Consider the following 7,485-nt stretch of genomic DNA (forward strand, 5'->3'; position numbering starts at 1 on the left):
TAACACCTCCTCTGAGAAGTCTTCCCTTGACCCTTGGCGGGGGCAGGGGGGAGACATGCTCCTCAAAGTCACTCTATCCTTCTCCTAACCCAGCCTGGTGTTCCAGCATCCTGCTCACAGTCCCTACCTGCCACCAGACGGCCACCAGGTGCTGGTAAAGCAAGATTGCACCTGTCCCACTCTCTCCGCACCCAGCAGCAGGGCAAAGACATGCACAAAGCAGGCTCCCAACCAATATTTGAATAATAAACAAACTCCCTTCGTTGTATTACTCTCTCCTTACGCTAGCACACAATTGTTGCTCACTAGGTGTTACTGAGTTTAATCGTGCACAAAAATGCTGGCGATAGCCTGTCACTCCTGGGAGGACGGAGTGGGCGTAGTTTTCTCTATTCCTCTCACGAAGCACAATGAAAAGCCCTGGATTATTATATATAAAAGAAACACTAAGAAAACTCTGAAGGGTGAGGAGCAAATAAGCAGATATTTCACAGAAGAGAATATCCGGGTGACAAGCAGGCACACGAAAAGAGGCTCAACATCATTAGCTGTTAAGTAAATGGGAATCGAAACCCATGGTGATATCGCCTCGTGAGTGTCAGAATAAACCCAAACTATTGGCAACACCAAGTACAGAGGAGTATATCACTCTCACATTTAGTCATTCATACGCTGTCGGTGGGAAAGCAAAACAGCACAGCCACTTGGGAAAATGGTTTGGCAGTTTCTTTAAAAACAACAACGACAGGGGCGCCTGGGTGGCGCAGTCGGTTAAGCGTCCGACTTCAGCCAGGTCACGATCTCGCGGTCCGGGAGTTCGAGCCCCGCGTCAGGCTCTGGGCTGATGGCTCAGAGCCTGGAGCCTGTTTCTGATTCTGTGTCTCCCTCTCTCTGCCCCTCCCCCCGTTCATGCTCTGTCTCTCTCTGTCCCCAAAATAAATAAACGTTAAAAAAATTTTTTTAAAAAAAAGCAAAAACAAAAAAAACAAACAAAAAAAAAAACGACAATGAACGACTATAACAAAAACTACGCATGAAATCATATGACCCAGCAACTGCACTCTTGAGAGCTTATCCCACAACAAACAAAACCACGGTCACCGAAAAATCTGTACTAAATTTTAACTAATAGGCAAGAACTGGTAACAGTTCAAAGGCCCTTCACCAGGTGAATGGTGAATATGCCTATACTCGGCATAGAACACTGCCCGGCATAGAAAGAGTGAACCAGGACGCCTGGGTGCCTTAGTTGGTTAACCATCTGACTCTTGATTTCAGCTCAGGTCCTGATCTTGCGGTTCAAGCCCCGAGTTGGCCTCTGCACTGGCAGCACGGAGCCTCAAGCCCAGCACGAGGGACCTTTGTCCAGTGGAAATATTCCGCCTCTCGGCTGCGTCCACGTCAGCATCCCGGTTGTGACGCTGAGCTACAGTTTGGTCAGGCGTTATCTTTGGGTGACCTGATGAAAGGTACGTGGGATCTCTCCGCGTTGGTTCTCACAACTACATGTGGCATTCCAATGACTGCAAGATGAAATAATTTAATTTTTAAAAAGTGATGGCTGATGTTATTGCTACACACAAGTTAGCCAGATAGTCTCCGGCTTTAGTTTTTCACTGAACTGCTGTTGACAATCAAAGCATATTTTTAAATTCCATTTTCCTTCCTGCGTTTTTATGAGTCCCTTATTAAGACTGGTATTCTTGGTAAAATTAAGTTCATAAAACTACCTGGATATGTCCAACTCTGGCAATTTTCCTCATGGGCTGAAATACCTCAGGCAATTTCTATAATAAGCAGGGAATAATTATATATTTTGAAGCGTGTACATATCTAGGTGGACGAAACTAATGGATATTGACTATGCTTGTTTGGGCCGCCCTCATCGATCGCGGCATGCACCCTCCTACCTATGTGGCTACTAATATGCTTGTCTCTGTATTTCAGTTGTTGGAGCCCTTCCATGCCCTACCAGGAAGAAGTTGCGTGTCTCACTTTGAAGCACGAGGCCCTACCCTTCAATGTGAATTATCTAAGTGCCCTGTAGTTCACCCAGATCAAAGTGGAGGGTGGTGAGAGGTGGTTTTGCCCACATGCTGTTTTTTCAGCCCACCACTGTCCCCACGCTGCTGTAGGAGCTGGTCCTGCAGGGACCAGTGGATGGGCTCCATGCTGCCCTGCTTTCCTGTGAGTGAAGGTCCCCGAACTTCTACAGTGCACGTGTTACGTGCTCAATACAGGCTCCCCTAGGCTCACTGCTCACCCCAGGGCTGAGTCTTGGGGTATCTAGGCCCCATCTCCACCACCCCCCCCCAGCCATTTGCTGTCTTGGGATCTTGGTTTAACTAATCTTGACATCCCATTTCCACAAGATTTATTTATTTCACGGACTACGCCTCTACCCTGCCCATGACTCAGTCTAACACACAGCTTTCCTGATTTATCACAAAAACCTTACTGAATGAGAATCTTGTGTAATGACTGTTGGCGCCTAGAATCCTTATGCAAACTGGCGAATTTTCTCCAGTGCCTGACACAGAAGGACAAGTACCTTAGGAAGGAGACCTGTTGATGTGCCATCAAATATCCAATGGAAGAAGGAGAGTACAGCCAGAGCCGAACATGGACAGGTAATTCAGCACACTTCACGTTGCCAAGCACATTTGTCCTAATGTGGAATTCATAGAGTCTCAGGGAGATAAATTGAGCTTAAAAATAGTCCTTGATCACCCTACTATACTTCTGCTCCTCCAGGATCTCATTTAAGATTTTTTGCAAAACTCAAAGAGACCAGTTAAGAGTGATGGAAGCATCCCCATTCAAAGGCATTAATTACTGTTTGAAAAGGCAGTAGTGAGACCATCTCCCAAAATGGTGGAGTGAGGAGTGCAGGGGGTTTGCTCTGCAACAAATAACCATTTAACTGGAGGAAATTGTAAAAAGAAATAAATCAATGAAGGTCTTAAGAAATTGTTCTAAATGCATAGAGTGAATGGAGAACAATTCATTTAGAAAATCTATTAAATCTCAGTAAGAATAGCAAGAATCTGTGGCATGTAAGCAGCAATCTGCTCCCTGCCCACCCCCACTCCTCCCTGTTCCCAACTTTTATCCTGTGCAAATGACCTTGGGAACTACCCTGCAGGAGGGTGTGTCCAAGGTGGGGCTTCTTCTCCACCCACTACCAGTCCCGGGGCACAATTTCACCTCAGCAGGAAGAGGTATTACAGCATCTCATCTGTCCCAGATCTGTGCTCCAGAAAACAGTCAAGGCTGAGAGTTCTGGGGTCTCTTCCTCCAAATAGTCCCATTTACAGGGCAGAAACTCTGTCCCGCGCATGGCTGGTTGTGTTACTGGGCTCCAATCGTGCCTGCCCCAGCTTGCTGGTAGAATGGAAGTTCTACACCAGAAGAGACCATGGAGAGGACTAGGGCGTCCCCACCCACCCAGCACCCTCCTCATGGAGCAGGGTGACACTCCAAGAAACGTGGTCCTGCTCCAGCTTCGGTGCGAGGCTGCTGAGATTTTGCTGGTGGGAAAGGTAGCCATGATGAGTATAAACTCCTCAGTTTTGCTTGAAGGGAGTGACCGTGTAAACAATAGTAGGGAGAGCTCCATGCCTGAGGACATCTCTGAAAACAATGGACCATCTTGGAGGAAAGCAATTAAGAGGAGGCTGGTAGCATCCTGACACAAGTCCATCCTTTCAAACAACCGAGTTCAGGTTTCATTGATTTTTCTCTATTGCTTTTCTAACCTGTATTTCATATATTTCCACTGTAACCTTTATTATTTCCTTCCTTCTGCTTGCTTTGGGTTTAGTTTGTTCTATTTATTTATTTATTTTTTTAGTGTTTTAAGGTGGAAGGTTAGGTTATTGATTTGAGACATTTCTTCTTTTCTAATATGTGCATTTGCGCTATAAATTCCCTTTATCTCCTTGCTAATGCATTCAAGCCTGTGACCTTCTCAGAAATTCATCCTTCAGTGTTGACAGAATCTCTGCAGACTTTGTCAGTGCACAAACTTTGCCTCGTGGAGGCATTGACTTGGCCTTCCTGGAGATGAAAGCTAGACTTGTATCATTCTCTACTGTGCCCTCAGTATGACATGAAGGCAATTAGTGTATTTTACAGATGGATGTGTGATGGGACCCCCAGTCCTATCCCATTGTGTGGAAAGCTGTATTTAATCAGGAATAAGGGGGGGGAGGGGTATAGGTGCTGCTATTCCATCAGAACAAACAGAGGATGTATGAATTTCTTGTAATCATGCACACCCTCCAGTTCAATACAAGGAGTTCCCTTCAGATTTTTCAAAAGTTTTAGAACTTTTCTGAGTACAAAACAGTGTTTTTTATGATAATACAAATGTATAACTACATGCACATTCAGTATGAACATAATAAATATGCATATACTGTGAGACCAAGAACCTCTCAAGAAACTGGGAAAGGAGTGTGGACTTAGTTTTTAAATATGTTAAAGGGCAGGTAACAAATTGGTGAGCATATTTGCTCACAGCATTAAATGACAAATGTGCTTCCTCCTTAATGAGATATACAGAAATTCATGTTCTCAAGATCTGTATGAAAAGACAAGATCTCAATTCAAAAATTCTTTGAGAAGAACAAAAACAAAAACACAACATATCAAAATTTATGGAATACACTAGAGCAGAGCCTAGAGGGATACTTCTAGGGATAAATGCCATTATTAAAACAAACAAACAAACAAACAAACAAACATATCAAATAAATAATCTAAACTTCTACCCTAAGAAAGTAATCAAAGAAGAGCAAAAGTAAATCTAAATCAAGAAGAAATAAGGGAATAATAAAGATTCCAGCAGAAATAAATGAAATAGAAATTCAAAAACAATTAGAGAAAATCAATGAAAGCAAAAGTTGGTTCTTGAAAAGATCAAGAGAGTGGACAAACATTATCTAGACTGACAGAGAAAAAACTGAGCAGACTCAAATTGCAAAACTCAGGAATGGAAGAGGAGACATCACTACTGACCTTATAGAAATCAAAATGTTTGGAGTGGAATACTATAAAGTACATCGATACATTAGATAACATTGACAAAATGGTTTAGAAATGAGATGAAGGGAAGCCCATGGAATAAGGCTGTGTTATCCCTCTAGCTCTGAGAAATGCTTTTCCCAACGAATGCACATTGCCCAAGAAGTGCAGGTGCCACGACAGTGTGCAACCCTCACCTGCGTCTGAGGGAAGCTGTGATCCCAAAGTGCAGATTCACTGACCATTATTAGTTGCTAAGCTATAATCAGCTCAGTTCCCTTAACACGATTATTGTTTATTTTTAGCAAACAAACAACCAAAAAAAAATACTAAAATTAATTGAATCCACAAATATACTAAAAATATGCTTTCATGTATTCAAACCACATGTCAACATTGCTGATACGTTACCTTTTGTTTCACTTTTAATCTGTATTTTTTCTTTTTCTCTAGTACTATAAGCGACAGACGTCTGTTAAGTAATAAAGTCCGACTATACACCGATTGACTTATTCCAATTTCTATTATGCAAATGCGCAGGTTAAAAAAATACTTGTCAATTATAAGGAAGAAAGTAGATTAGCTGCCCAGGGCAGTGCATTTCCCCAGGTCTGTTTGAATTCACATCTACCACAAAATGACAGGTTTTCCTTTGATTCATCTTCGTCTTTTTTTCCCCTTTTCATTTTTAAACTGTACTTGTTACGTAAGTATTCCGACATTGTGACAGCATTTGTGGAAAACAATATCTAGACATACATATGTATGTAAATTTTAGACAAACTGATTTACATATATGAAAGTATTTTAAACAGAGAGGAGGGTTTTGAAGTCATGTATCCAAGTACTTGTTCACTCAGAGGCCTCATTTACTAGAAAGTGAAGGGACATAGCTGTGGTCACGGAAGAGGCAGAGCAGAAGGGCACCTTCTAAGAGTCTGGAGACAGAGGTTCTAGTGACCACTCTGTGCTGATGGTTTCGAGCTGCCCTCAGTTCTGGGACATTCACTGCCCTGGGGACCCTGTCAACTCCAAACTCCCATGGTCACCATTCCAACTGAAAACCAAGTGGCCCTTTTTAAGTTTAAAGTAATATTAACAGAACTTGCTTACCAGTGTTTGAAAACCCTAGTGTTTTTAAAAATTACTACCTATGCACGGGCTGCCTGGTTAGGCTCAGGTCATGATCTCGCGGTTCGGGAGTTCGAGCCCTGCATTGGTCTCTGTGCTGACAGCTCGGAGCCTGGCACCTGCTTCAGATTCTGTGTCTCCCTCTCTCTCTGCCCCTCCCCCACTCATGCTTTGTCTCTTTCTCTCTCTCAAAATAAATAAATATTAAAAAATTAAAAAAATTAAAATTACTACCTAATCTGACATGTCTTTTTACTTTGAAGAATTCCAATACATGCAACCTATAAATGTATTACTCTGTACAGTTTTTATTTCAAGTCTAGTTAGTTAACATTCAGTGTAATATTAGTTTCAGGTGTACAATTTAGTGATTCAACTTTTCCATACACTTCCCAGTGCTCCTCACAACAAGGGCGCTCCTTAATACTCCATCACCTATTTAACCCAGTTTCAATTATATTTATAATTGAAAACACACTAGAATCAGAATGATTAGAAGACGTAACAATTCATAGTAACTTCAGGTAGATAGAGATGATTGCCTGTTCTCCCTTTTAAGTATTAACAAGACATGTTTGCATATTAAATCTAAAAATAAAGTTTTAGGATATTGACACCAGTGAACTCTAGTGTTAATTAACTTAATGGTGTGCTTTTGAAAAGCCTAAATAAATCGAAAATTGTAATGATTTCTACCCAGGTTTCATTACATCTCCAAGGATGCAATAAAGAAGCTCAAAATTTGAAGCTGGATGGATGGAAGTTTGGATTTGTGATCTGCCCATTACTAGCTACTAGATGTTAGGTAAGTTGCTAGACTCTTCTGAGCTACAATACCTAATTTCTTAAGTGGGGAGTACCAAATCATTTCATAGCATATTTGGGGGTAAGATAGATAGAGAATTAGAGAAATATAGATACAGGGAGACAGGCATGCACACAGGTGAAATTCCTAAAAAGTAACTGCTATTATCATTCGCAGGACTCATTTGTTAAAAGTATGAACTTTAGATGCATTTCAACAGGACAGATCAGAGATTTTAAGATGAAGTTAGGGAGGAGGCAATAGGGGCAACATATGGAAGAAGTAGGCATCAACAGCATAAGTTTTTCATCCATTCTTGTTGTGTAATTCTCATAATTCAGGGAATAGTTGCTTGGAAATACAGTTTACAGTAGAAACGAAATCCAAGTAACCCATCCCAACACCCAACAGAGAGCTTTGTACAAGTGGTGTATGATGTTGAAATAGGGTGTTCCGTGTGTTTAAGGAAAAACACTTTCTTAATGTCTGTTTTGCAGACCAGACGATATCATTGTGTAAAT

At 41.7% G+C, this 7,485-nt stretch overlaps 1 long non-coding RNA gene across 1 annotated transcript; it reads left to right on the plus strand.

The window, feature by feature from the left end:
• The first annotated feature begins 1,284 nt into the window (after positions 1–1,284).
• LOC125174477 (uncharacterized) lies at positions 1,285–6,952 on the plus strand. Its single transcript, XR_007155447.1, has 4 exons — positions 1,285–1,469; positions 1,948–2,023; positions 2,528–2,630; positions 6,860–6,952. It is a non-coding gene; the product is annotated as an uncharacterized LOC125174477 (long non-coding RNA).
• Positions 6,953–7,485: the final 533 nt, after the last annotated feature.

This window comes from Prionailurus viverrinus, chromosome A1 (genome assembly GCF_022837055.1).
Source record: "Prionailurus viverrinus isolate Anna chromosome A1, UM_Priviv_1.0, whole genome shotgun sequence".
NCBI lineage: Eukaryota > Metazoa > Chordata > Mammalia > Carnivora > Felidae > Prionailurus > Prionailurus viverrinus.